Below are 6,382 nucleotides of genomic sequence, written 5' to 3'. Positions count from 1 at the left end.
CGGCCCGCACACATGTTTGATCAAATACTAGTGTAGATGTTGCTGTAAAGACATTTTTAAGATGTGATTAACTACTAAATCAACAGACTTTGAGAAAAGTACATTACCCTCCATAATGTGAATGGGTCTCATGTAATCAGTTGAAAGGCTTAAGACAAAACTCAACTGAGAAAGAAAGAATTCTGCCTCCAGACTGTCTTTGGATTTGAGCTGCAACATTAATTCTTCTCAGATCTCCAGTCTGCTGGCCTATTCTTCAGATTTCAAACTTGCCAGACACACAATTGTGTGAGACAATTCTTTAAAATAAATTTCTCTTTCCTTCTCTCTCTGTATATGTGTATATACATATATATAGGTACATATATATATACATGTGTGTGTATACATACATACATACATATATATACACACATACATACATATATATATATATATACACATACACATATATATATATATGTAATCTCCTATTGGCTCTGTTTCCTGGATAACTCTAATATAGTTACACATATAATAAATAATTCCTAGGTATGACCCCTGAGGGGACATAGAAACAATGGCACCCTGCAGCAATAAGCACAGCTAGTACTCATATCTTGGTTTCTAATTACCATTCTTCAATAAAAGGTTAGATTTCTTGGAAAAATAACTGATTTCAGGGTTGAGGCATGGAAAGTGGAAGATGAGCCTGGAAAATTTTGTGGTACCAGAAAATAAAAAAAAAGTGATTTAAAAAAAAGTAAACAAGATTAGAGGTGTATTTTGAGAGCTCCTAGATAAACTGGGGTTCCAGTACCAGAGCAGTTATCAGCCCTGCCCTGAGAAATGAAGGAGAGATGGACATGGGTATTTACAGTGTACCTTTCATGGGATACTGCTCTTACCTGGTAGACAGCCTAATGTCTAGTTGTCTGACCCATAACCAAAGGGTCACTCAAAGAAAGTATTTGTTTATACTGCAGAACCCTGTGGCTCTTGTCTGACCAGTGTCCAGTTTGCGCATGCCTGACCCTCGCTCTGCCGCTGGGAGCCCAGCCTTGTGTTCTCCCAGGAGTCCTGTGAATCTCCACTGGGGGTTTGTTGAGGTTATTGCATCAGAAAGTTTAGGGCTTTTACTAAATTTGGAAATGTTTTGTCATATTTTTCTTTTTACTTTTGTTTTCATTTTTTTCATGTAATTTTACTGGAATGTCAATTACATGTATGTTGGAATGATTGATATTGTCCCATAGAACTCTCAAATAGTGCTTTTTATTTTTTAAACTTTTGCTATTCCATAGAATAAAGTAATTTCTGTTGTTCTATTTTTAAAGTCACTTATTCTTCCTTCTCTTATTTCAAATCTACTATTGAGTCCATTGAGTGAATTTTTCATTTAAATTTTTGTGATTTTCAGTTGTAAATTTATCATTTTTTTAAACACTCTCCATTTCTCAGTGGAGATTCTCCATTTGTTGACTCATTCTTAACATATTTTTCTTTAGTACTTTGGATACTTTGGATGTATTTTTCTTTAATTCTTTGAATGTAATTATAATTTCTCTTTGAAGTTTTTTTCTGCTAAATCCAATACCCATGCCCAAAGTCAATTTCTATGGATGGCTTTTTACCTTTTCCCCAAGTATAAGTCACATCCTCCTTTTTAATTACATCATATATATATATATATATTTTTTTTTTGCAAATTGGCATAATAAATTATTTGTGATAGTTATTAGATTTTGTTTTATTTTTCTTATGGTTGTTGATTTAAAAAGTAATTAATAGGTCATTTTTAGAACAGTTTTAGTTTTACAGAAGAATTGAGCAGATATTACAGAGAGCATACACTTGCCCCAATTCCTCACCATACCTCCGATGTTTTCCCTTATTATTGACATCTCACAGTAGCACGGTGCATTTGTTATAATTAATGAAGCAATACTGACATATTATTATTAGCTAAAGTTCATAGTTTACATTAAAATCACTATTTGTGTTGTGAAGTTCTACATGGTTTGACAAGTGCATAACAATGAATATTCACCATTACAGTTTTATACAGGATAGTTTCACAACCCTAAAAATCCCAAGTGCTTCATTTATTTATCCCTCTTCTCTCTCTCCCTGTGAGCTGCTGACTACCACTGATCTAAAAAGATCTGTAACACTGATCCATTAACAACTGCAAAATTGTAAAACCTACCCATTAAAAACTCTAAGTAAAAACTATCATTATAGTTATGCCCTTTCCAAAATAGTTGTGAAATTTTGTATAACTACTAGCAATGAATGAGTGTTCCTGTTGCTCAGCATCCTCACCAGCATTTGGTATTATTGGTGGTTTTTTTTTTGTTTGTTTGTTTGTTTTTTGTTTTTAATTTTAGCCACTCTAGTAGGTGTGTAGTGGTATTTTATTATTGTTTTATATGCAATTTCTTAATGACATGTGATATGGGGAATCTTTTCATATGCTTAAATGCCATCTTTACTGAATACTGTCTTCAGATCTTTTGCCTGTTTTTAATTGGGTTGTTTGTTAACTTATTGTTGAGTTTGGAAAGCTCTTTGTATATATTTTGGATACAAGTTCTTCATATGATATGTTTGGCAAATAGTTTTTCCCAGTCTGTGATTTGTCTCGTTGATCTCTTAATAGTAAGCAGAAGGTTTTAATTTTAATAATATCTAACTTATCAATTTCTTCTTCCATGGATAATGCTTTTTGTACTGTTGTATCTAAAAATTTTTCACCAAATTCCAGGTCACCTAGATTTTACCCTATGTTATCTTCCAGAAGTTTTCTAGGTTTGCATTTTGTATTTAGCTTTAAGATCCATTTGAGTTAATTTTTACAAAAGATATACGGTTTTTATCTGGTTGTTTTTTGTTTGGTTTTGTTTTGAATATTAATCTCTAATTGTTCTAGCACCAGATATATGAAGGAAATCTTTTTCTTGAATTAATAAATTAGCACTAAAAGGCCCTGGGAGAGAAGACAGCTAGTATCTGGATCTTCATAATCTGGTTCTATAAAGTTTTAATGATTATGAGAAATGTATCTTTACCAAAACTCACCCATCACCTGTTTATCTGCTCTCAAGAAGGTGATGAGACCTACTTGGTCTCTGTTTGATGAATTTAAATCACTAGCTTCAACTGTGTCACTTAGGCAACCAACTTAGAGAAAGGCCTTGTGTAATGAAATGTTGAGGTCATTCCAAAAATATGGCTAATTTTTTTGGCCATATGAACACAGGAACTAGGAAAGCTTAATTTCCTACAGAATGTTTTTGGAGAAAAAGAATAAGGAGTTCTAATTAAACCAAATTTTATATAGCTGTTCAGGAGTAGTATATAAATCCTAGAGAGCTGCCAAGGCAACAAAGGCCATACTCACACGTCCTAATTAATCACTAAATTAACTCTACGTGCGATAAAGAAAGGACTAAATAAAAGCAGCAAAGAACTATTCAGAAGTTCAAGAATTATGTTCTATTTATATTTGATGTCTATTTCTGTAAGAAGTTCCTATTAAGTTCACTAGTACACATAATAAATGAAAATAAGCTTGAAATTCTGCAAGTATATTTAATGTTATACTTGCACTCATAATAAAACCTAGGCTCACTAATTTAGATACTGATATCATCAGCAACTTGATACATTTTTTTTATTTGTGGGCTCCATTTGATAATTCTGATCTTTAGAAATAGGCATTTACATGCATTAATAACATCAAATCTTAAAAATATTATGTGTTGATATTTTGGATCCTCTTTACTTTCCTCTTTATGCTACTTGAATTTCATACTCAGACACTCCTGTGCAAATTTCCTCAACTCCCTCCCCTTCTCTCCCTCTGTGACACTTAACTGTCTACATTCTAATTCTGGATAAGCCCAAACACTGTCTTCTGTTTATTACTGAATGTGGACGATCGGGACATGATGGAAATAATCACACTTCCTGGCAAGTTGCTGTCACTGTTGACTCATGACCACACCCTCCAGTGGGTACACAATCACAATGTTTACAAGCAAGCTCTCTCTCTCACTGTACTGCCACATTTATGTTGCACTTGTCCTTCATATTGCAAATTTTTCATCCCTCCGTATCCTTTCTCTTGTATTTTTTCCCCGTATTAATGGTCTGGTATTTTCTCCCCGTATTAATATGTAGTTGGTATCTTTTTCCCGTATTAATGATCTTTCCTCAAAAAACATGCTCCACTCAGAGCCTCTCCATCTTATTTGATAGAAAATTCTTCTTACCAGTTTCTTAGGTTGAAAGCCTTGAGGTCAGCCTTGATTCCCTTCTTTCTCATATACTCCAGCTTTGATCTGTCAGCAAGTCCCCTCTATAATCAAAAGAGTTTCAGAATCTAACCACTTCTAACCTCCTCTACTGCTGCCAACCTGATCTGACCTACCATCTCGATTACTCCAATAATTTCCTAACAGGTCACCTACTCCTGTCTTCACGCTACTAAAATATTTCCTCAATTTAGCTATCAAAGTAATTCTTTGGAAATGTAATTCATTTTTTAAATTTATTATATTGGCTAAGAACACTTAGTATGAAATCTACAAACAAACTATGTGACGTGTATAGCCGTTGGTACAAGTAGTCATTTTTAAGGGAAATTTTCTTAATTGAATTACATTGCTTTTAAAGTCTGTCCTATACTTCAATTTCTGGATTATTCAGTTATATTATGGTTTCTCCCTACTGTCTAAAACATTAAGACAATCATATATATAAAATTCCATTTCAATTTTAGAATGTTAGCATTTAAGATGATCAATGGAGATTCAATGCTCCTTATTCCTATCTTGCCAGTTCTTGGGGAAGATATTTTGAGAATTCTTGTAAAAGATCCAATGGTCTAGTAATCCCTTTAGTTGTTTTGAAGACATAGGAAGTCCTCAGACTTCTTTAATTGACCCTTTTTTTTTTCAATTTTATTTATATTTGCTTTTGTGAGGCACAGTTTGTTGTTCCAATACATGCGTATACTGCACAGTGATTCACCCAGGGTAGGCAGCATAGTTTTGTACCTGTTAGTCCACCATCTCCCCTGTCCTCCAATCCCCTGACCTCTGACAACCACTACTCCACTCTCCTCTTCTAGAAGAACCACTTTTTCCTTTCTTTTTTTCCTTAATTGACACTTTTCAATGCTGTGCAGAGCTTAAGTAAAATGAAGAGGAAAGAAACTGTAAGGAGGATGAATACTGATTTAAACTTTGAGTTAAAAAATAAATTCTGTTTAGTTCATGAAACATCAGCCATGGAACCACCTTTACCAATACCAATAATGGGTATTTGAGCAGCAATTAAAGTGTATAGTGATTTAGACTGGTACTTTTCAGAGTTCAAAGTACATATAAAATACCTGAGAGCTTGTTAAAATGCAGACTTCAGTTCAGTAGGTCTAGGCAGGGAGCTGAGTATCTACATTTCTAAGCTCCTAGGTGGTGCCATACTGGGGGACTCAAACTACCCTTTGAGTAGCAAGAATTTCAAATGCCTGTACTTGTTTAAAGAAATGTGAACAACAACAAAAAAAAAATCATGAAGTCAAATTTCATTTAACATTAAAAAAAAATTTAGACCATGCAAAAAAAGTCATCTTCAAGAGGACTTTATATTCTCAGAAGGCAAAACAAAGAATGAATAAATACATATGGAACAAAATCATTCGGTAGATTGGAAATGTGTGGGGTTTGATAGATCTGGTTTTGAATTCATCTGGCCCACTCATTACTTGTGTAAGCCTGAACACACCTACCTAAATAACCTTGATCCTCAGTTTTTTATCAATAAAATAAGCTCAATAACAAATATGTATGAGATTTTTGTGAGAATTACATGAGAAAATATATCATTAGCATGATAAAAATAAAAATATTTCTCATCTTCAATATATAGAGTTGTATTTTAATATGATATCTATACCTTATACCATAGAGAGACATACCTCGTCTTACTGCACTTCATTTTATTGCACTTTATAGATATTCTGCATTTTACAAATTGAAGGTTTGTAGCAACCCTGCATCGAACAAGTTGGTGCCTTTTTTCCAATAGCACGTGCTCACTTCCTGTCTCTGTGTCACATTTTGGTAATTGTTTCAATATTTCAAACTTCTTTATTATTATTATGTCAGTTATGGTTATCTATGATCAGTCTTTGATGAGTCTTTGATGAATTATCTTTGATTAGTCTGCTGTAGTTGTGTTGGGCACCACAAAAGATGGAAAACTTAATCAATAAATGTGAGTGTTCTGATGGCTCCACTGACCGGGCCGTTCTCCCTTTCTCTCCCTCTCCTTAGGCCTGCCTATTCCCTGAGACACAACAATATTAAAGTTAGGCCAGTCAATATCCCTACAA

The sequence above is a fragment of the Galeopterus variegatus genome, unplaced genomic scaffold (genome assembly GCF_000696425.1).
Source record: "Galeopterus variegatus unplaced genomic scaffold, G_variegatus-3.0.2 Scaffold3541, whole genome shotgun sequence".
NCBI classification, from domain to species: Eukaryota; Metazoa; Chordata; class Mammalia; order Dermoptera; family Cynocephalidae; genus Galeopterus; species Galeopterus variegatus.
The sequence above is the reverse complement of the archived record's forward strand: the minus strand, read 5'-3'. Positions refer to the sequence as shown.